The sequence below is a fragment of the Lutjanus erythropterus genome, chromosome 19, assembly GCF_056507025.1.
Source record: "Lutjanus erythropterus isolate fLutEry1 chromosome 19, fLutEry1.hap2, whole genome shotgun sequence".
NCBI classification, from domain to species: Eukaryota; Metazoa; Chordata; class Actinopteri; order Lutjaniformes; family Lutjanidae; genus Lutjanus; species Lutjanus erythropterus.
Window position 1 is genome coordinate 12,277,211 of NC_139335.1, and position 24,709 is coordinate 12,301,919.

A 24,709-nucleotide genomic window follows, 5' to 3' on the forward strand; every position below is an offset into this window, starting at 1 on the left:
CAGCGTTATGATTCAGGTGATAAGAATAAACATGTGGCTTGATTATGCAGTGATAATGATTACATGTTGTAGAGAAGAAAAAAAAACATACTGAATTATTTATTCTGCATTATCTCATTAAAATCAGACTTTATAATGCAGTGTAGCATAATACAAAACAGTGGTTCTCAAATGTTTTCATGTCAAGGACACCTAAACTGACAGTCTGATAATATTTTTATTACATAAAGTGTACCATCTTTCCTCTGTAATTTTAATACAGACTGTCATGCTTTGGGTAATAATTCTAGTTATAGTTAATAATTAACAGTCATTCATTCTGTCATTGTGTTACTTACAGATGGAATTATAGGGAAAATAAATTACTCTTGCTGAGGACCCTCAAGCACCCCTGGGGGTCCTCAGACCCTCATTTGAGAACCACTTATATAGAACATTTTATATAATATATAGTTGTTTAATTTATGAATACATCATTGTGTGTATTTATACTGTACATTATACATGTTATATAAATGCATTAATGTGAATGCATTAATAATAATTAATTAGTTATATTATTATTATCACAGTTGTGTATGTGGTACTTTTTCTGGCATGTCGTACACCCTATCCTTTGGTCAAGTCATGCACTGAGCTATCTTAGTAACAAAACAAACAAAAGGTTTTTCCATTTTAGTTCGTAGGCTGAAAGCAACCAAGAGACGACACCAGTTTCCACCGGGATTGTCTTATTCTTCTCTGATGAAAAACTTATTTCATTGGGATGATTTAAAGATGTTGTGACTATATAGAATTCTGCACATATAGTGAAAAATCTTCTAATATTGTGAAAAAGAAAGTATTTGCATCAGAGAGAGAAGCATCGTGGAAGGATATGATTATTTAAACAAAAGTTCTGGACTTGATCTCAAAGGAGCTGCCAGTAAATGTACCACATACCCTGACTGTGTATATATGTTGTATATAATAAAAGATGATATAATATAATAAAATGTAATACAATCAATATAATATAATATAATATAATATAATATAATATAATATAATATAATATAATATAGGTTAGAATTATTGTTATTGTTATGCTTATCCACTATGTGCACAGTAGTTCATGTTGGACGTTGACTCCACATCAGCGTCCTGCAGCAAAGAAAGAAAATGCCAAGTCAAAGAAAAACAAGATGACAAAAGCATTTAAAATAAATAATAAAAATTAGAACAGATAAAAAAAAAAAGCTCAAAAGTTTTGTACTTACTGGTGCCATAGAGCACCTGCTGATCTGGTCAGGGTCAGACCCGCGCTTGTTCACCAAGTCTGTAGCTTCACCTGTCATGTCAGAAGTCTGGCCGGCAGGTCTGAAGACAGAAACAACAGGGAATAGACATGAGCCTCTGCAGCAAAGCTTGGTTTATGCTCACTTTCAGAGCAGACGTCAAGTTCTGAAGTTCTGATTGGCCCTTCAGATTTAGGACGGGGCTGAGGGGGGTTTCATAAACTTCCCCCTGACAGCTGTCCAAACAGCAGCAAAATGAAAGAAGGCATGAAGGAGACTGGAGATTGGAAAGGGACAGAGGATTCGGCTCTTTGGGCAGAGTTAAGAGTGCAGAGTGACAGAGAACACGAGGCAGTAGTCTCACCTCTGGGTCGACAGCAGAGGTTGTCTTTCGCTCTCATGATCTTTGGGATCAGTCCATCCATTGGACATCTCCGTGATCCTGGAGGAGAATTCACAGTCATAATCAGTGAACAGCTGGAGTGAAGCAGTGCATGCAGTGACACGGTTACAGTATGTTCTGTCTAGTTTTGCTTTTTGTGTACGTGTGTGTGTTATATTGTTTTCCATTATGTCTTTTTTCTCTGATTTTGAGCATCTTTTTGTGCGATTGACAAAATTATCATCTGAGCAATGTGCTGCTTAATGCATCTCACCTGCACATTCATAGCTTGCACCCCATTTTTCGTCAAAACATATTTTTAATCTTTTTTTTTTAAATATTTTGCAAACATCCTTAACAGCAGATGAACATAACCTGTGGGTTGCTGTAAAATAATTATAAACCCAATTTGAAAAAAGTTAGGATGTGGTGTATAATAAAATCCGTATGCAATGATTACAAACACTTCTTGACTTGTATTCAACTGAATACAATACAAAGACAAGATATCTAATGTTCAAACTGATGAGCTTCATTGTTCTTGGAAAATTTACACTCATTCTGAATTTGTGCTCGCAACAAGTTTTAAAAAAGTGGCGACAGAGGCAACAAAACACAGGTAAACGGGTTAATTGGTAGATTGAGAAGATTGGGTATTAATGAGAATGGGCAAACTACTTGGGCAAATAGTCCAGCAGTTTAAGAACGTTTCTCGACACAAAAGTATTAGGAATTTAGTGATATCACCATCTACAACACAGTTTCTCACTGCATCTACAAGTAGTTAAGACTTGCTGTGGTCTGATGAGCCCACATTTCAAATTTTCAAAAGCCAGCATTTGTGATGGTATGGGTGCGTGGTAGTGCCCATGGTATCATGGGTAACTGCCACATCTGTGCAGGCCCCATTAATGCTGACAGGTGCATACAGGCTTTGTAGCAACATATGCAAGCAAGACAATGCCAAGACACATTATGCACATGTCACAACGACATGTCTTCAGACTTAAGGTACTAGACATCAACAATTAGTGTCCTCCATTCCCAAATGTTTACTGAGTGTAGTTAAAGGAAAATGTGATGTATTATACTGGAAAACCCTGTCAGAATGAGTGTATATTTACAAAAAACAATAAAGTTAATTAGTTTGAACATTAAATATCTTGTCTTTGTTCTGTATTCAGTTCAATATAGGTCAAGAGGTTTTTTGCACATCGTTGCATTCTGTTTTTATTTAAGTTTTAAACAACGTCCCAACTTTTTGGGGAATTGGGGTTTGTAATAAATATTTCTCAAATACTGAGGATGCTGTTGGAGACAATATTATACATAGTTATCTTCAATAGCACATATTCTCATCTCTGGTCTTAAAAGAGCCATGAATTCATTACAAAAAGGTAAAACTCTATTACAGTATGTACAGTTAAATCAATTGTGACACTACAGACTTACCAAACAGTGTCTTTTCCTTTGTTGTCATTTACTCCTCCTGGATCATCCCTCTGGTTCCTGTGGAAGAAATGAACAGTAATTATTAAAAAATAAACACACTGACAGTACCTATATCTATACCTATATAATACCATATGCGATATGGAAAAGTTTACCTGTTCATGGCTTGAAGATCAGGCGCTCTCCTTATTTCTCCACTGCAAAACAAATATTATATCAGAATGGCACTGAATATCTTCAAAGAAATCTCATTTACACCTGCCCTGATTAAAGGGATACTTCATCCAAAACTTCAAAGCAGAATAAACTACAGGCACCAGAAAAAGGAAACAATTCTCCTTCTCACTTTGTAGATGGCTGGATTTGTCCGTTGCTCAGGTTGTGGTCCAGACTGAGAGACTCAGGAATGTTGCCATCAGCCGGAGGATCAATACTAAGGAGACAAAAGTAGCTTTTAGCGGATTACCGTCTAGCCTTCCAGTTGTTATTTAAAAATCACACTTTAATTCTTTTGACAAACAGTCTAACCTGTCAACAGTGACACTTTGAAGTGCATCAACTTGCTCATCTTCTTCACCACTTCCACGTGGATCAGGCTCAGATGGCATTTCCCTCAGCCTGAAAGAAATTCTTATGTTTCTTTATTGTCAATCAAGTAATTTTACATCAGTTCACTTCCAATATTTATTCCAATAAACATGTTTTAAACTTTAAGCAGGGAATTTTTTCCCTCTTATAAAAAGTCAGTGGCCATCTACATGTAGATATCAATATGCACTGAAGAGGATTTAACTAATTGTGACTTAATGACAGAAATGCATTTATGTGTGCTCAAACGAACAGTGGCAGCTGAAATGTTCATTAATATTAAGACTGACCCAATTTCTTCACTTCCCGTCTGTGGCTGTGAAATCCCGTTCCAGAGACCAGCACAAGTCAGAAGGTATCTCAAAAAACTGGTGCTTCCTGCCATCTCAACCTGCTGCGTCCTGACACAAACAACAAACAAACATTTCTGAGTCCATGCAAGACACTGCGTAAATAACAGTTGTTAGTTACTGCAAAAAGAATAGAGCTCACTTCTTTTACCTTTTCCAAGACAGGAAACACGAAAGAATCACAATCACAATCACAATCACAATCACAATCCCGATCCCGATCCCGATGACCTCAACGCCTGCGTGAAAGACAAAAAGAAAAAAATGTTTATCATCAAATACTAATCGGAGGTATTTTACAGCGAATTAATGATATTGCTAACATAACTTCTGAGGCACTAGAATAGCAGAATAAACCTCCACTCACTGATGAGGCCCGGTGATGTTCCCGGCAGTAACTCGAGCGCCATATTCTCTTCTTAAGGAAAGAGGTGGGATAATTGTGTTTATCATGGATTTGATATAAATCTTATGTATGTATTTATAATCAAAGGTAAGATAATAATAAATCAGTTTAGGGCAGCAGCTATTGATTCTTTTAGTAACTGAGTAATCTGTTGATTTTTCTGGCAATTAATCAAGTAATCTGATAAGAAGTATTGTGCATTCTGCAGTTTTTTCTATTACATTACTTTTGCTTTATTTAAGAGCAATGGTAATTTAAAAAAAAAGTGAAAATAAGACAGGTCTCTGAAATGAACAACTATAAATTGCTAAAGTAAAAGTATTAAGTAAAGTAACTTTACTTTTACTGTAGAACCTTGCTCAGAACTTTTTACTTTTTACTGAAGTGCGAAAGTAAAAGTAAAAGTATTAATGTCTGTAAAAACAACGAACAGAAGATGTAGGTCACTCTTTTAACTGAAACAGTCATCACACTGCTTCACTGACATGTTAAAATCAGGACATCTTGTGGAGCAGGATGCTCCAAGACCCCCTACAGAGGATCAGTTTACCAACATGTCACCTTTTTCTCCTCGTATGAGTTTGCAGGTCAGGTATTTAGTGCCAATGAGAGTACCATTAAAGTGCAACAAAAGCAACACAAATGTTGATTTTTCAAAAAAGAAATCAATTAAACACAAGGTTTTTACTTGTAACTGGGTTTACATTAATGCTTTTACTGAAGTAAAGGATCTGAGTACTTTTTCCATCACAGCAGGTCAGTGATCAGTGTTTCAGTGACTGTGGCTCAGTGAATATGGTGTTTTATTTATTTTAGTAATCGAATTACTCGAGTTACTCAGTTACTAGAGGAATCCTTTCAGCCCTAAATCAGTTATTCATAACATCTGCTTACCAGTCATCTTAAAATCCACACAGATCTCTTTGACAGAGCGCGTTCCCTTAAAAGTAAAGATACAAAGTCCATATAGTGAGAGTGTTGAGGACGTATTTCACATTTCCCAACTTTTATTCATTCGTTTCAAATAAGTGCATAACAAAAATAGAGGTAAACTCACAGCATCAAACATATATGTTATGTTCAGGTCCTGGCAGTGTCTCGTGGTGACCGAGTGGTTGTCCATGTGAATCACTTCAGGTGAGTAGTTAAAAAGCTGCCCTTTAATGACAGCATGGGCAAGTGAAGTCTGTTGGGATTTAAAACAAAACAAAACAAAAAAAACTTACTTTGACTGACTGTAATCAGAGAAAAAGCATGTTCATGAAAATGTTATACTCTACCAAGTCAAATGCACTTCCTCTTTTTCTGTCTCTCTGTTTTTCACAAAAGCACGTAGTAAACGACTAGAAAGTCCTTGTGAAAATAACTTTACAAAACAAAACTATCACTATAACAAAGTTTTAGGGCAAATACCTCATTGGCAGTTATGAAGATCTCACTTGGTGTTAATTCGTCATGTGAATATCGATACCCGTCGGCCGTCTTGATGCTGCCGCATGTAACGTTTTTGTGTTTGTGTTCATCGCATTCTGTGAGATAACAGAGTATCATTAACAAACTTTTAGGTTTTCTTGTCTTAAAACAGCACAGAAAAGACAAAGGAACAGCATAACGGTCAACAACAACACTAGCAGTCAAGTTTCAGGAAGTAAAGAAAAGCTTTGAAAAACAGATGAAATGAGAGAGAAATATATATTCACAGTGTTGCATCTCTTACCTAGAGATTTTCCAATGTAGACTGAGAACAAAATAAGAAGGATTGGACACATTTCAAGGTTGATTTCGTCGAAGTTGTCGAGGAAGAAAGAAGGTCTCTTCTAACCCTAACCCTAACTGGCTACAAGGGAGGAACAGGAGGAAGAAACCAGAAACAAGCAACTTCCTCAACTTTTGCTTTTCTTTTTTCTTTTTTTTTTCAAATCTTTATTTAACACTGTCAACGCACACATGGTGTCTTTTGTGAAGATTAAATCATATTGTTCAAATTCATAAATACAATAAAATGTTTTTGTTTGTAAATGGGTAATTTAGTGAGAATTAAAACTGGATTAATAAGAAAAAGTGTATTAACATCTTTGTAACTAAAATCACAGCAGTGAACTAAAGCAGGAAGTGCGTCATTAAAACTCTTTTCCCTTCATACCAGGGGGAGGAGGTGTTAGGTGGAGATAGCAGGTCAACAGTCTGCGCAGCTCAGCAGTCTCTGTCAGGTTTTTTTCTATTCAATAATCTGTGCTTTGGTTAGCCCCCTGTTCATATTTTGAAAGTTTTGTTTTGAAAGGGGTGCTAAACATATGGCTCACCAGCCAGAAATGGCCCACCAAAGGCTAAAATCCAGCCCACTGGATGACTACACAGCTAAGCTTAAAAAATTGCAGGGCAGTCATAATTTCCAGATCAGACTACAGTTCTCTAAAAAAAACAAAAAACCAAACAAACAAACAAAAAAACAATAAATAATAATGATCATTGTGCAAAATATTGTCAACCAATAATCTGTATCAGACGTCTATCTGAAAACGGTATTGGTGGAAAAAATTGCAAAGACACTGAAATGTTTGAAAAATTAAATTTAATCATAAAGAATTAAAATACATAAATATTTGTAGATCCACTTTGAGCCGTAAATTGTCATGCACATGTAATGACAATATACTGAATGAATGTGGAAATTGCACTAATTTTTCTTAAAACATCTCAGGCTCTTTAAAATCTAAACTTGTACTTCTTCACACTAAGAATGAAAGGGGAACATTTTGAGGTGTTGTTATTTATAGGGTATTTTGCCATGGTTTAACTGGTCCAGCCCATCTAATATTAAATTGGTCTGTTCTGGGAATTGCTCAGAAACCACCGTATTGTTAATAAGAAAGCCTTACATCTTCTGAAATGCCTAGGGTCTACTGTATACTGTGGAGAGCCACATCATGGTCAATAAATACAACTGCTCTCATTAAATCCAAGAACCTCAGCTTTCCAGCCAGACCCAGTTTATGCAATTCCAATATTATTCACAGAAGCTAGTCTGCAGAAATATTTAAACAGGAAAACATTTATGCTGCAAGCGAAAAACTGCTTGAGACTACTATGAAGTGGGCATGTCTGTAAAGGGGAGACCCTTAGGTACCCATTTTCATTCGGATATCTTGAGGTGAGAAGTCAAGGGGCTCTTTTGGAAATCACCATGTTGGTTTTTTCCTCACCAAAATTTAGGCAAACTTTGGAGAGTTATTTGGTTTCAAGGGTAGGTAGTGGAGCAAAATAACAAGCTAGCATGACACACATAGTACCAATTAGAGCTGAGTATCGGTTCTCAGTACCTTTAATGTAGTGACTTGGCAGTTCAGTGTGACATAAGGTACTACATTAGTATCAGTAATTTTGGAAACAATGCCCAGCCCTAATACCGATGGATTCTTTATGTATCCTCCTATTTTCATTTGATAACACTACCTTCACAGGTCGGTCTAGATTTAAAACTGAGACTGCTACCAAGGACACGGGCGTCCCTGTGTACTTAATAAGGTTATGGTGATGCAAGGATACTTGTCTTCAACTGGACTTTGATAATGTGATTCATAGTATAGTACTACTATAAATCAAGAGTGTAGTTTCAAAAGCAGTTTTGCCTCATTTGGATTAAAATCAATATCTTGCAGTTGGGAAACCTGTGCTGTTCTTGTCCATTTTCTTTATGTATTGTTTTCATTGGGGTCTCTTAATGCTCCTTCCTCTGAGTATTTCAGTATTCAGACAGATAAACACCGCTCTTCCCATCTCACTGCCACCCCCTCAGTCTATATGTGGATGAAGGTAGTACTCAGAGAGCGGGTTGTGCCAACAAGGATTAATTTAATAAAAGGTTACTTCTAATCAGAGTTTAGCAAAACTAAATGAGAAAGTCCAGATTTAAAATTTTGCAGAGCCCAGTAACACAATTAAAAATTAATCTCAGTTTAGTAAATTTAAGTTTAGTGACTGAGTGAAGAATAAATTAAATGAAGTACATAAATAAAGAATAAAGTAAATAAATTTGAGCACTTTTGGGACATAGTAAATAAATTATTTTAAAAAACAACAACTATATATTAACAAGCTAGCTAAAAAGTAAAAGAAAAGAAAAAGACAACTTTTTGCTAGCTAACAGCTGGTTAAAAAGTTTATAAAAAGCTCTATATGCTGTCTTATATATCTGTAAATGCAGAAGTCTTCTTGAGGTGAGAGGTCGAGGGACTCATTTGAAAACTGCCATACTGGTTTTTCACTCACTAAAATTTAGCCTAATTTTGGAGCATTATAATGCTTCCCAACAAGCCAGCGTGACATGTTTAGCCCCATGTTTATCATTTGTTTCATATGATACCAGGATACTAGAGTATTCACTCAAGATTTAAAACTGAGCCCCGCTACAGCCCTTGAATCAGTAATGTCAGCCAGGAACATGGGCGTTCCTGTGGAGTTGAAGAGGCTAAACGATAATACAAGGATACCTGTCTTCCACTGGGCTTTGATAATGTGATTCATAGTGCAGAAGTACTATAAATCAAAAGTGTAGTTTCCCCTCATTTATATTAAAATTGATATCCTGCAGTGTGGGAAACCTGAGCTGTTTTTGTCCACTTTCTTTAATATATTGTTTTTTATTAGGGTCATTTAATGCTCCCACCTCTCACTAAGTCAGCATTTCACCTTATACTTAATGTTGGTTGAATTACTGTATACTGTGTGTTGCCCATGTGCCAAATTGCGCCTGCTGTTGGATTTGTAGTTTTACACACCGAACACAAGGGGAGGCCCTCGTCCTACGGGTCAGAGACACACATTAAACAGATCTGTCCTGTGACACAAAATCACCACAGGGTTTTAATTTAATTAATTAATTAGTTTAATTTTAATTTCATTCTAGATAAACTGAGAATAAAGACAAGACAAGACATATACTATCTCACAATTGTTGTGCTCTCTTAAAAAATAAAAACACAAACACGTGCCATCAGATAAACACATCTGTACTGTGGCAGGGTGTTTTTGTATTTGTGTTTCTCCATGTTCACATTTGTGTTGCGTTTATCCTCCTGTGATCTTCAGAGATGGGTTGTGGAGTGGACAGCGGATGGCAGCCCTCCTGACATATTCTAACCATGAGACAACAGAGGGAGAACAGAGGCCTCCGTGCACTCAAAGAGGCCTCTGTCATTTCCCTTTCACACACATACACATACACAAACACACACACACACACTCAGAGTGCAAGTTTAAAGCAGAAGCTGCCGTGGTGCAGCACGCTTCATTTACACTGCATCTTCTCTGGTCCACCGAGAAAACACAGACCATCGTCTGTGTCACTCAATACGGGCCTCTCTCTATCTCTTCAGTTCGTCTACTTCCCTTCCTCCATCTCTCCGTCCCTCTCCGCCTCTCCTTTGCCCTTCCCTGTCTCTCTTACACTGCAATAGTCCACCAGTGTAGTCGAGCAAAAAAAGTGCTTCCAAAACAGCCTCTCAAGTTTCCACCTTAAACATGATTATCACATCGATGTGGGAATAGATAAAGTGACATTGAGACTAAGCAGATTTACTTATTAGCCAATTTGGTGTGACTAACCATTTTCACATTGCATCATTCTTGATTGCTTCATCACTCCTTGGCGAGACCCTCACTGAATAACGATGACAGCATCACAACACACATGGATGAGAGAGTAAATGGACTCAGCTCAGCTCCCCTGTTGGGGAAACTGTGTGGAAGTGGACTTGTCCAATCATCTGAGCCATTTTTCATAGATATCAAGTGACAGTGGGATTTGGATATAACCTACCATCCCTCTCCATATCCACAGAGCCCCTGCATAAACAGAGGGGGGCAGCGATGACGCAGGACAGGCAGAAAACACACACACAAAGTTATGAACATGCATGTCCCACCGCCGCACCCCCACAAACACTGGAGTCTGAACGAAGGAGTAAATTCCAAACGGTCTAAACAAGACTTTTAGGGTAAATAATTACAATTCTGCTGCTTTGAGTTGAGAGTAGAGTCCTCTTCCCATCTGTCTCAACTCTTCCATTTTTGTTCAGTTCACAACAGTGGCGATGAGAGATAAACAGTGCTCTTCCCGTCTCGCTGCCACCCCCCTCAATCTGTCCATGTGGATGAGGGTAGCACTCTGAGACTGGGTTGTAGCAACAAAAATGGTTAGTTCTAATCAAAGTTTAGCAAAACTCGGTTTAAAATTGTGCAATTAAAAACTAATTTGAAAGCAAATTTGAGTGTTGATGCAAAGTAAGTAAAAGAGGGAGGAAACCCATTAACTTTTGTCTGCTCTGTGTTCCTTAATGTTATATTGTTTACTAACTAGCTAAAAAGTTAACTTAACATTAAGTTGTTTGCTAGTTAGCTAAAAATTTAGCATTTGGATGAGGGTAATATTCTTAGACTGGGTTGCACCAACAAAGATACATTTAATCTAAGTTTAGTCTTAATCAGAGTTTAGAAAAGTTTAAACTAAGTAAACTTGCTGACAAGCTAAAACAAGTAAACCAAACATTGTATTGTTTGCTACGTGGCCAAAAGGTGAACTAAATGTTGTATTAGCTGTGTCTCATTTTGATACTTCTTTGTCATGTAGTACACTTTGCACTCTATGTACTAACTTGCTTTTTTCAAAGTGCTGTCTCAAATCGAGACCAGAAATTTCTTCTTCTTCTTCTTCTTTATGGCCGAATTGAAGCCGGGGGGAGCTTTACTGCCACACGCCAAAACATCCGGCCTTCCCTCCTATTGGCTGAAAATGCACCAATATGTTGATTTATATTTGATTTCCAGTACCAAATCTTTACAAATGTAACCAAGTAAACATATTTATGGCTTCCTTAATCCTGAGAGTTTGTAAGGTAGACAGTTTTGGCTCTGGTTTCTCTTGATTTGTTTGTGGAAAAAATAGAGGACAGGGCTAAATTAACCCCCATCCAAAGTTTTCAAAGTTCACTCTAATGAACCCAAGTTTAAAACAAAAAACCGGGTGCACCATTCAGGGCGTGTGAGTTGTGGAGTCGATGCTGAGGCAAAGCAACACCCCGAGAATCCTGAGTAGCTCTGAAACAATTGTGCTGGCTGCTCAGTGCCCTGCTTGGTTTGAGTTCGTGTAGCTCCACAACGGTTTCAAAATGCACCCAGCAGAAAGCCGACCGCAACCAAAACAGCATATACAGGCCAGGAGAGACTCTACTTAAGAAAACAGTATCATGTTCACACCCTGAGTATTTCTGATTTTCTCTATAGATAATATTTCCAGTCGTATTATTCAAGCTGAGAGCAGCACCGTACGGCCTTTTCCCTGAACCCCAACCTTAGAAGTGACTGAACCGTGGCTAGGACAAGCGAATCACTGGGGGCGCTTTCAAGTTTAATGGTAATAAGAGTAATCCCTCATTCTGAGAGCAAGACCAAAGGAGAGGTGAGTTTAGAGAACAGCAAATCGTGCTGGGACTGTTACAGACACTTTGGTCTGTCCAGTCGGCTCAGTGTGAAGCCTGAAACTCCCACTGGCACAGGCTGGATATCACAAAGGGACATCTACACGCTGCCAGCACAGGGAGCACACTAACACCAACACACACTGACACACTTACACAGTAATCACATTCATCTGGGCTCGATACATACACCAATAATACATAAACTTTCAATCATGCTGTGTGGTTACATTCTGGCACTTACACCCTCCAAAAAAATGAACAGCTAATAAAAGTAAATTAGCAAGTCTGAAAGAATATTCTTCACGAGGAGTGGAGATGTCATGGGAATATATGAATATATGAAGTCACGGGGGCCTCACACAATACCATGTACGCCCCCACCTCATCTACTCCTCCTACACACATATTAAAGCCCCCTCCATAGCAGCCAGCTCTCCCCCTCATTTCCAAAACCACAGCTCCCCTTTACAGAGCCTGGTTAGCCTGGGCACAGCAACCTGATCCTGCTGAGAAAGTCTTATAAAAGGACACAAATAAAACAATCCAATCAGAAACACCTCTGCTCCACACAGCCAAACACGAGAGATCTGAGAGGGTTCTGCTAACAGAGCAGGCCCCGCCTGAGGCCTATCACAGTTTAAATACACTCTTAGAAATAAGGGTTCCGAAAGGGTTCTTCCTGGGGGGCTGAGGTTCTACCCAGAACCATTTGCTTTTGAAGAAAAGCTTTTAACTACGTGTTTTCTTACCTATCCATACGTATCATGGCAGCTTCACGTATGCTTCGTCTGTTTGGTGCGATGGTTTTGCACGTCCACAAAAATTAACGCTACGTGTTCGTGAACGGAAAAGGGTTCTTGATAGAACCCACAGGGCTGATTCTAGATAGAACTCTCAAAATATAAAAAGGTTCATTATAGAACCCCCATAATATAAAAGGGTTCTCCGTGGATCCCCCTGAGTGTGTTCCTACATAAGACCCTTGGGATATAAAAGGGTTCTCAGTGGAACCTCTTTGGTGGGTTCTATTTATAATCCTTAAGGGTTCTTGGTAGAACATCCTGTGTTGATTTGAGATGAAACCCTTGGAATATAAAAGGGTGCTCAGTGGATCCCCTGGGGGGGGGGGGGTTCTGGATGAAACCCTTGTAATATAGAAGGGTTATCACTAGAACTTGCTGGGTGGTTGAATATAAAAGGGCTTTTGGTAGAACCCCCAGGGCGGGTTCTACATGAGTGGAACCATAAAATCAAGGATGTCATCGACAGAGGGCGTTTCACAAAGCACAACAACCTGCAGAATATGACACGACCTCTTTGGTTCCTAAAGAAAACATGCTATTTTTTGTTTCCAGCTGGGAACCAACTTTTAAGATAAAAAAAAAAAAAAACTTAAAAAATTAGGTACTTTAACCAGAATGGTGCTGGTTCTGTGTTGCTGGAAAAGGGCCCATAAGGGGCGTTCTGGGTATAACCATTTATGTTGGGTTCAAGGTAAAACTCTCTGAAAGGTTTCCAAGTGACACCTTTACTAAAGGTCTACTAGGAACCAAAGAGGGTTCTCTTATAGGGACAAGCCAAAGAACCCTTTATGGTTCTGGTTAGCACCTTTATTTCTCAGAGTGTATACAGGCCTGTTGAGGCTGCATCATGCTCACTACATTATAACATACAGACGTCCACGTCAAAGCTCTGCACTGAGCCACATGTTGTGCAATATCAGAGAGCGACTTGGACGGCCTCTATTAATCTGTTTTCCAGCTCGATCTCCTGAGAGGGATCTCTGTCAGAAAACAAACCTCTCTGTTTGAAGCACGGCCTCCAGTTCAACTTCTGCCTCTCTCTGTACATTTCACTCTCGTCCTCACACTCTCACTCTCACTCCACTTTTCTTCCCATGTCATCTCTTCCTGCCTCTCTCTGCACTTTGCTCTCCTTCACCATCATTTTCTCTCCTGTGTTTCTTTTCTTTACTTTCTTCGTTGCTCCACCCCCCCGTGATTCGCTGCTGGCGTAACTCTCAGTATTTGGCTGGGCAAACCCAGGGTGAGCGTGTCTTGTTACAGCAGTCCAGGCCTTCTGATAAAGCCCTGCATTGTAAAGGATAATCCCCCAGAAACAAGCAGGATTTTTTATACTGTGCCCTCTGTTATTTCTGTAGCTTCACACGTAAATATGCACACAGCATGCGCACACATACACACATACAATACATCTGACACACGTCACCATTTGTAGTACTTGTACAAGCACTGGCATGCAGTGTGCACTAAGTGGACTCATGAGAAAGTATGCAAGAAATTCACATCAAATTACCCATTCGGTTAATTTTGTTTATAGGCTGCTCTCTGCGTGTACTGCTTCCTGTCATTCACAGCAGAATCCAAGACCATCTGACTTACAGCTATGAGTGACACGACCGGAGTTTTAGGGGACAGGGATTTGTAAATGGGGAGTTGCTGCAGCCCTGTAAAATGTCAGTTAAGTCAGAGTGTCTATCACTGTCATGTTTCGCTAAGGCAGCCCTGCTGTAGCTGTTAACACTCGACTGAGCCCTATTGTTAAATAAACAAAGCCTTGTGTTTGGTTGTGCTGCGGATCAGTGAGGCAATCAGGCACTCACCTGAAAAATTGGAACAAAGAACATGGAAAACAGAGCAGGACAGCAGCACCCTGCGAGATTTTTTTTTTTATACACTTAAAAACGTCATTAACCTTTGTGCAAAAAATGTAGCAGCAGGTCATTTTCGCAGCAAACACTTTAGCATGAATAGCACAGTTGAAATTCCAGTTCTTGGGCCTCGTGCCCATTTGCATAAACCACCTTAAGTTTCAAACTTAGGCTTGTCCCTTGAAATAAATATTTCCCTAAGCTGAGGGTTCACTTAGGAGTCCTTGCTTAAGGGTTTCACAGCAGTCACTGTCATAACACAGCACATGTGCACTTCAGTTACCATGGTTACACTTCACTCACATCATTCTTTAATATCGCCAGACAGGTTCAGGTTCAGGTTACTTCATTTGTACTGGCAGGTAGGTTTGGTTTGTAGTAAAAGACAGACAGAGCATCTATTTTGACACATTTACAAAAAATCATAAACCAGGACAGACAGAAAGGATAACAGCAAAAAACACTCAAATAAACAACCCCCAGAATAAATGAGACAAAACAAATGTAGGCTAAAATCAATCAATCAATAAATATTACTTTATAGTCTATTTTCAATCTGAACCTCCATCCAGAAGGAAGATGCTGGAGTCACTGTCAAATGGCAGGCAATGGAGGCTGCCATGATGCGTAGTGAAGCATATGTGGAAGCGTAGTTAAAAGAAAGTACATCTCCAGCCTTAGTTAGCCTGTGTTTGCTAGCTTCTCCAAAACGGACAACAAAGAGGAACAAAAAGAAAAAGATGAGAATGTTGTTCTTCTCAAAAAATATGGAAAGCACAAAATCAAGCCACTGTAATGCAGCCATAACAAATACACACAAGCAGAACATGTGGCGAGAGCAAACTGACAAAATCAATGTGAGGAATCCGCTGTGAAACAAAACAGCAGACAGCAAGAAAGAAACATGAACATTTGGCCAGCTAGCTACATCAAAACCACTCTCAAACGAATTGCATATCGCTCATAGTGTCCAGAGGATTTTCCCTGTCCTGAAAGAAGCATCTTATTGCCTCCTCATGTTCAGTCACCATAAATTCAGCCATGGTCTCCTGGGGTTCAAGAGGTTCCCTTAAAACATCTGAATGACAAGCCTTATGTTGATTATATGCAACTCATATTTTCCTTAGGCACCCTTAATTGAAAATTTAAGAAAAACCTTAGCCTAAGTGCTTTTGTGCAACTGGGCACTGGAAACTTACTGGGACAATCAAAGTGAGTTTGATCCATACTTTCACTCTCCAGTCTGTAAAGAAATGTAGTTATTCAAAAGCATTACTTTTGAGACAAGATTACTAACAAGACTACTGGCTTGTGAACCTTTTTTTCTTTCTTTTTTTTGTTTTTGCAGTGTGCAGCTCTAGACAGAGACAGCTGTTCAGTGTCTAGACAGGTAGATACCTCTGTGGTTCCAGGTCTGGGATTGTCTCTCCTGTCGCTGCCATCATTCCTTCTGTTCCAACAGGAGGTTTCCTTCACCAGCTTTTCCACAGCCTCCATCATCTGTCACCACAACCGAGGGGAAGGAGAAACATAATTACAGGACAGAGGCATCCATAACTCAACTCACCCCCCAAGGTTAACACTAATAACAATGGTAGCCTGCAGCCATGACTGTCTGACTGACATTGTTCGACAATTACACCAAATGACTGTAAACAATGCATCGTAAAAGCTGTTGTAGTCCACCTGTTGCCCAACAGCGCCAGGAAAAAGATCATTTAAGATGTGCCCAGAGAAAATAATAAAAGACGAAAAGACAAGCATATGAGCAACCGATTTAATAATGAGTTATTACCAGAGGTGTGTATGTAGCTAACTAAGTACATTTACTCAAATACAATGTAAAAAATCATTTATTTTATTATTCAAGTTAATTAAACTTAAAATTGTATTTATTTTTAAAACACTTCAGACCTTATAAACACAAGTTCTTCTTACTTGAAGTCTTTTGACTTGAAATGATGATTTAAATGGGTATACTGTGCAGAGTACAAACCTCTCTTGAGACCCTTAGTTTGAAGAAAACATAAATGATAAACATTTTAAGATAAGTCTTGATTGCTTGTTTTTATGTGAAAACACCGTAACCCATGATGAAGGTTAGAGTAGAGTTGTTTGTTCATCTTAATAGCCTAAAAATGGTTAATTGTTGAGTTTCATCTCCAGGACATGAGTAAGGTTTCATTTTCTCTGGGCTGAGCATGTTGCTAATTAGCTGGGCTCTTTTTAAGATTCTCCCTCTGATAATTCAGTTTTATAGCAGTTTTCCTGCAGGGCTCTCCACCATTGATTCTGAGTTTCACTGAAGTAATGCGCACAAGAAGCTGCATGAGCAGAATTTTGGTGAATCCAAAGTATCCTTATAAGAAATCAAAGTCAAACAATAACAGAAACAAACTAACAGATCAAGGCAGTGGAAGACCAGCAACAAAGATAAAATTACTGATTTCACCTGTGGAGTTTACTTGTAGTGAAGTATTTTTACAGTGTGATATTAGTAGTTTTGCTTCAGTACTTGGAGGAGTAACATCATGTCCATATTTATTGTCAGGACAGACAGACTGGTCTCCACAGAGGCTGCTGCAGGAAAGTGTGCATGCGCATATGAATGCACATTCATGAATGTTTGCACGCGACGTAGTTATCTTTTCAAAGCTACAGATTATAAAGGCCGCTGCATGTCAAATGTGATAAATAGTTGTGTTTCATTCTCATGTCTGTCAGACGCAGAGTCACAGAGCAGCCCTGGATGTGTCTGTAAGCAGGACACAGACATCAGACAGACATGGAGGGAGGAGCATCAACTTAACGTTACTGTGAATGAATGATATCAAACTTGTAGAGGAGGAAACACAAGTTCATCTGATTACTGTTCACTCTGTTCACTGTTATTTTGTCTTTAGTTCTGCTTTATCTTCTCATCAAAGTGATAAACATTCACACCTGCTTTGACACGAGGGGGAGGCAGGGGCCTGGTGTAGCTCGCAGGGCCCTACGCAACTTACATAGTGTGTGTATGCGGCTCTGATAATAGTAAAACACTGACAGCAGGGCAATTTTTCTGCAGAATCAGTATTTTTTTTAGTTTTTATACTTTAGGTATATTCTGTTGATAATAAATACATATTTTTATTTAAGTGAGGTTTTGAATTTTTACTTGTAGTGAGATATTTTCACACAATTGTATTTTGACAGTGTGGTATTGCAGCTCTTACTGGTCTGAAAACTTTTCCCACCGCTGGCTATTACTGTTATTAAAGATTATATCTGCTGCTTTCTGTGCTGTACTTACTGCCCTCTATCTACCAATTACACAACCTCTACTTGGTAAGTGATGTGAGTGGATCAGCATTACACACACAAATTACTCATGAGTTCACCTCACTCATAACCAGGAATTACAGGAATATTGCTAGGTCTCTGTGGTGTGAATGCCCATTAAAAGCTATCATCACACTCTTCATGCACAGAAGTGTAGATGAAAGGGTGTAGTATGCACACACAGCAGCAGCAGAACAAGAGAGGCCTGCACTGTATTTAACAGTTTCCTGGGCTCCGACGAGCACTTTTCATTGGCTCTCTGATGTACTGCAGTGTTGTACGTGTGACCTCAGCACCTCTGGTTTTTTAATTCTCCGTTTTATTCCAGCTGGTTCCTGGAGAGGACTGTAATTAGGAGCACCGCTGCTCTGATAAAACCATCTTCACTATCACAGACGCACTCGTCTGCCTCATTGTCTGGCACATATACGCTGCTTTTACTGTCCCACATTTCCCTGTACTGTCTGTTTAATAATGTCAGTTATTCTGTAGGGATGCACCTGAATCAGAATATATTATTTTATTTTGGGAGAGCACATATAATGTGATGGGAACAGATATTTCTTCTAGCCCAAGCTTCTCATTATTATTCAGAAAAAGTCAGCCCCATGATTATCTTGGCATAGTTAAAGCTATAGTGGCTTTAAAAAAAGGTTTAATCTCCATATATCCATATACCAAGGAGTTTTTAATTGGTCTCAATTTATTACTGATGCCTCTATATGACAGAAGTAAGCAATATAGTTATTCCTAATGGCTGCCAGGTCAGATTCCACTTGAAATCAGATGAAATGAAACCTGTTTTTACATTTTTCCAGGCAAAGTTATAGTAAGTAGTACATTAGCCAGTAAAAAAAAAGAAAGAAGGAGATTTTCATTTTGATATTGATAAAGTGGAAACGATACCACTTTGTCCACAGGGGCCTCTAAAATCAACAAAATATGAAAGTTTCTTGTAGTAGCTTTAGTGCACCAACTTTGTTCCCTTCAGCCGAGGGATATATCTTTGCACTTGTGTATCTTTACTCTTTACCGAGTTTTTATTTCCAATACTTCCAATAACTGATTGTATGCTGATAAGTTCTAATGCTTTGTAGGTACAACAACTGCATTGCCAGTGAATATTAGGTTAGAAAATAAACCATTTGCCCAGTTTACCATAGCATCTAGTATAAACCACATCCACTTCTGGTCTTCTGTCTGAATACAGATACAGAGACAGATAATTTTGTTGGTTGAACAGATAGAGAAACAAAAAAGGAAATAGGTCCTTGTACACAAAATAGGATAATTATCCTTTCACCTGAATGGGATCATGCAATCACTACTGCATGTGTGTGTGTGCATGACCAACGAACCTGCACTTTTCAGCAGGTAATTTTTTTGTTGTGCATATTCATGACTGTATGTTGAAGGAGCTCTGTGAGTCATAATTTTTTGGGGAAAAAAGGACTTTTTTATGCCTCCATCACAGCAACAGATAGCAGCTTTTTGTTTTTGGGTCATTCCGTTCTTGTGAATGTGATATCTCAAGAATGCCTTGAGCAAAATTTCTTCAAACCCGGAAAAAAAAGTCCACTTGGACTCAAGAATGAACTGATTTTGATGGTCAGAGATCAAAGGTTACTGTTATCTCATGTCCATCCCACTCGTGCAAACACAAAATATCATAAATGTTTTGGTCAAAGGTCAAGGGTCACTGTGACCTCCAAAACGCACTGTTGGCAGTAACTCAAGAACTCAAACTCTAATTATGACAAAAATTCACACAAGCAGTGCTGGAAAGTAACTACTTACATGTAACTAGTACATTACAGAATAAATGTATTTGTAATCCATTACAGTTACTGGGAAAAATATATGTAATTAAATTACAGCTACTAATCAAAATGCTGTTGATGACAAATGGATCACATCCAAATACTCTTCAGGTTGCCTGGTGGAGATCTGCATTCTACTGAGTGCACTCTTGCAGTTTTTGTTCTCTTCCTCGTTTTCTCTAAATTAATATTCTCACTCAGTGTTCGTACAAAAACACTCGCCTGGTTTTACTGCAAGCCAAATTTCAGGCAGGAAAATAATGACTGCACTGAACTGAAGTCTTCAAGGACTATAAGTAATGAATACTGTATTGTTTTGAACAAGAAAAAGCACTTAAGTTTTGATAGTTTTGACAACCTTAATCTAAAGTTTGCTAATATTAAACTTCTTTTGTTCTTAATTACATGTTCACTCACCGCAGATTTGCACCATTCCTTGACACACACACACTCTCATGCACAGTATTACACATAAACTCATTCTGTTTTAAGTACATTACCATATTGCCCCCCCCCACACACACCACTATTCCCTCTAACACAAACACTGTCATTCTCTGTCTTTCTCTACTGTTCTCTTTGACATACAGTATATGCAATCCCACTCACTCACACAATAATCCTCTGTTATTACGACATCAGTATTTCTCATACAGACCAGCGTTCTCACATTTATTACGGGAGAGGGTGAAATAGTATATGCAGGAGAGTGTGATTATGTGTGGGGGAGTATAGTGGTGTATATGTGAGATTATAATGGTATGTGTGAAGGGAAAAGTGTGATTTATGTCCAAAACAAACTCTTAAATACACGTACAGATTTAAAAACATACAGACAGATATTAGTACGTGATACACGATATTAGTGAGCAAAGACACAGGCAGACACTGATGACGCTTGTGTGATCAAGGGTCCTTAGAGCTATACACTCTTAGAAATAAGGGTTTCACAAGGGTTCTCCCTGAAGGGTTGGACTAAGGGTTCCATTCAGAACTGCTTTGGAAGTATTTTGTCAAGACTTCTTTGTATCATAATATAAAAAGGTTCTTGATAGAACTCGTGGGGTGGGTTCTAGATAAAACCCCTTAGAATATAAAAGGGTCCTTGGTAGAACTCTCTGCCTAGTTGGGATTGAGAAAAACCCAACCAGGAAAGAACCGTTGGAGATGGTCATTGAATTCCCCGAGGAACATTTCATCAGGGGTTCTTTGTACAATAATACAGTGTTGTCTGTAAAACTTCCTAGGTGGGTTCTACATAAAACTCCTAGAATATGAAAGATTCTTGGTAGAACCCCTGGGTGGGTTCTAGATAAAACTCTATGGATAAAATGTAAAAGGGTTCTAGGTAAAACTCCCTGGTTGAGTAGATAAAACAAATGGACTATAGAAGGGTTCTTGATAGAAAACCATGGGTGGATTTTAGATAAAACCTTGTTATATATAAGGGGTTCTTAGTAGAACACCCTGGGTGGGTTCTTGTTAGCATCTTTAGAAGGTTGGAAAGATTCTGGATGGAGTCCTCAGAGAGGGCTGTTGAAATCCTGAGGAACCCATTCATCATGAGATATTAATACCATGATATAAAAGGGTTCTCAGTAGAACACCCTGGGTGGGTTCTAAATAAAACCTTTGGAATATAAAAGCATTCTTGGTAGAATCACCAGGATGGGTTCTTGTTAGCACCCTTAGAAGCTGAAAAGATTCTGGATAGAACCCAGAGAGGGTCCAGGGTGGAACCATTACACCATAGAAGGGGTTTCTTTAGAACTTCTTATAAGGGGTTCTGGGAGGAAACGTTATAAACATTTATCCTGGATTCTAAGTAGAACTCTCTGAAAGGGTTCCAACTCTCTTAAAGTTTCTACAAGTAACCCAAAAGCTTTCTCCTAGCTGGAGAACCCTTCATGGTTCTACTTAGCCCCTTTATTTGAGTGTAGAGTGAGCAGTGAGGTCAGCTGTATATGTCTCACTTTATGAGGTTGACTCTGCTGATACACTGCAGTTTAAGTGATAAATGTTCTGTTTTCATGATCTCCCTGCACGTATGAACATGGGATGAGTGTCATGTCAGTAGAACGTTACCTCTACGTGTGAGTGTGTGTTCTGCGGGAGGCTCGGCGTGTTGACCTTGGAGCCCCCGATCGTCCTCCCACCTCTCCGCTGCAGTCGTCACTGACACCTCATGGATCCTGACTATTGTTTTTACTCCCATGATCTTGTTTCTGCATTCCTGTCTGCCCTCAACAGCCTGCATGCAGTGGAACAAACACAAACACACTCTCACACTTACACACACAATAGACATCTCTCATGCTTCAGACCGCACAGTATAAACAACGTGTTAGTTATCTCCGTCGGCAACGTGTCTTGTCTCGTGCAGATAGGTTTGTTTTATTGAAGAATGTTGTGTCAAAATCTAACTGAGATCTTTAAGTGTCATTTTATCCTTGTACATGGGAAGTCTATTTCTAGACTTCTGGTTTATTTTACAGGTGACAGAGAGAGATGAAGAGCTTGGTAACCGGCTGAATGCACCTCGTCCTCGACAAAAAGAAGCCGCAGGTAACGGAGGTCACCCAAACCTAAAACATTCAGCTTGGCACTAAAATAAACATCCCACACATTATGGCGCCAGGCCTTATCAGGTAACCTTTCCCACTGTATTGTTCTTTCGTAACACCTCCTAACCCTCGCAAAGACAACCATTTGACCTCTGAGACGGTAAATAGTGGCTTATGGGTATGTTTTCTGCTCGATTTGCTATATGTCATGACCGGCTATATGAGGCTACTGACAAGAGATCTTCAGGAAGAGGCATGGCTGCTTTTCAGCCAACCTAAGAAAATATAAGGAATTTAAATTATTTGTCTCCAGGGAAATGTTCGGCCCTGAGCAGTCATAAAATGTTTGATTGTTCTTGTAAAATACTTACAAGAAATTAGTGACCTGTTGCAAGAAACCACTTAGGCTAAGGTTTCCTTTAGCCTAAGTGCTTTGGGAAAAAACAAGTTACATAAAATCAACATAAGGATTTCCTTAGGATGTTTGGAGGATCGCTCACAGTGTCCAGCGGGTTTTCTCCATCCTGAAAAATTTATCTTGGTATGATCTCGTCCTCTTCAGTCACTATAAATTAAAATATGTTCTTATGTTTCACAAATGACTTCTTGCAAGAGACTGTTATGAGTCTCTTAAAAATTTCTGAGGAAAATGGTCACTAAGCACCTTCTAGCAACGCATGAGGGAAATCTTAAGTAATTAAGATTAAATTAAACTTGTTGGAGAGTATAGATCTGATGTTAATACTAGCTTGTAGCTGTAGCTGTCTCATTTTAATGTTAGCTATATTGCTTTATTGAAACTTTTTTTGTCAACACAATTTCTTCACAACTTCGTCTACGATCCGTTTCCCAGCAGTTTTCTCGCCTTGATTTTGTCAGTTAATTCTTGCCATATCTGCCTGTGCATATTTATTACTGCTGGGTTAAATTTTAAATTTATTTTGGATTATGTGCTTGTGCTTATGCTGTATAATAACACAAAATATGTTGTGAGTGAACTGTAACTAATGAGCACATGAGCACTTTTATGCAGCGCTCTTAAGTGAACCCCTCATCTTAGGGAAATATTTTACTTAAGGGACAAATTTAAGTTTAAAACTTACGGTGGTTTATGAAAAAAAAAAAAAGGTTCTTAAACTGTGTATCCTGTTTCTATAAATCGATGCTATTGTAAATCTTGTAACAGAGACATTTCTGAGAATTACCCTTCCAAGGAGGTATTTCATCAAACTGTTTACACAGTGACTGACTCAAATGTGAGTCTCTCATGCTGTTTGTCTCTAAAACTCATTAGGATAATACACTTCAGCATACCTCAGCTAACTCGCAGAGTCTGTGGTGGAGTAAATAACAGCGCCTTGATTTGCTAAGAGATGCTGTCCTCATCAGATAGCATGCATACTATCTTCTGCATACATATGTGCTGGACTGATAAATAAGGTATGCCTGTGTATGTGAGGAGATGCACAAACATCACACACCTACACAAACACACAGCTAGGGTTCCACATTTGGCAGTGATTATGACCCTGCTATCCACCTGGAGTTCCCGTCAGTTCTTGATAGATCAGTTTTCAGGCTGATGTCTCTGCTTATTCAGAGAGCCAACATGGCTTGGCACATCCTAATCCCTGGAGAGCAGAGGGAGAAGAAAGCAGTCGCAGGAAGATTTATCTCACCAGGAACATGCAAAGTAATGCCTTTTACAGACTCATATCAGGACACAATGTGCCCACTTGCAGTCCTAATGACTGCAGCGAGTGCATTCACTGACTTTCATTACTATGGGAGATTTAGAAATATGCATAGCAGTGAGGCTGGGGGAGCAAGCCTGAACTTGAGCATACTAAAGAGCCCATTAATCCTTTTTAATTCTATTAAGAATTGGACTACAACTGGATAAGAGGCCAGCAGAGTTCCAGAGACTACGTCTGTAATGCCTTGGAGACCCACAGCGAAAAGCTCTTACTTAACAAAAAATCATTTTTAAGGAAATTTCTTTTCCTCTGCGCAGCTGAATCAATTCACAGCCTTAAGCAGCTTTTACTTGGTAGTAAACAAAGATAGGTTGGGTTTTGTGAGGACTGTGGGAAGAGGTATGTTTTCTATCTCAGTCAAAAAGAAATACAGGCAGAGGGCAGAGTCTTACTTCTTGAGGGTCATAAGTGATGAGCTGGACATGTCTTGATGATGTTATCAATGTCAGACAAGAAACATGTATGATACAGATGTCCTTTCCCCAGACGTGACGAGATAAGCAGGTGAGCTACGTGCCTTCCACAGCACACTTATCTGTGTGTTGATTTGGATCAGCACCGCCAAGCATCCGCCCTGCTATTTTTACACCTGTCCAATTTCACAATCTTATCTAGGAATTCCCCGAAACTGTTGTTGTGCATT

General features: G+C 38.9%; 1 long non-coding RNA gene across 1 annotated transcript; it reads right to left on the reverse strand.

Moving 5' to 3' along the window:
* Positions 1-2,336: 2,336 nt before the first annotated feature.
* Positions 2,337-4,124, reverse strand: LOC146309391 (uncharacterized). The gene is made up of 4 exons (XR_014772473.1): positions 3,990-4,124; positions 3,640-3,729; positions 3,267-3,544; positions 2,337-3,168 (listed from the first exon to the last, which is right to left on the reverse strand). It is a non-coding gene; the product is annotated as an uncharacterized LOC146309391 (long non-coding RNA).
* Between the last annotated feature and the right edge of the window lie 20,585 nt (positions 4,125-24,709).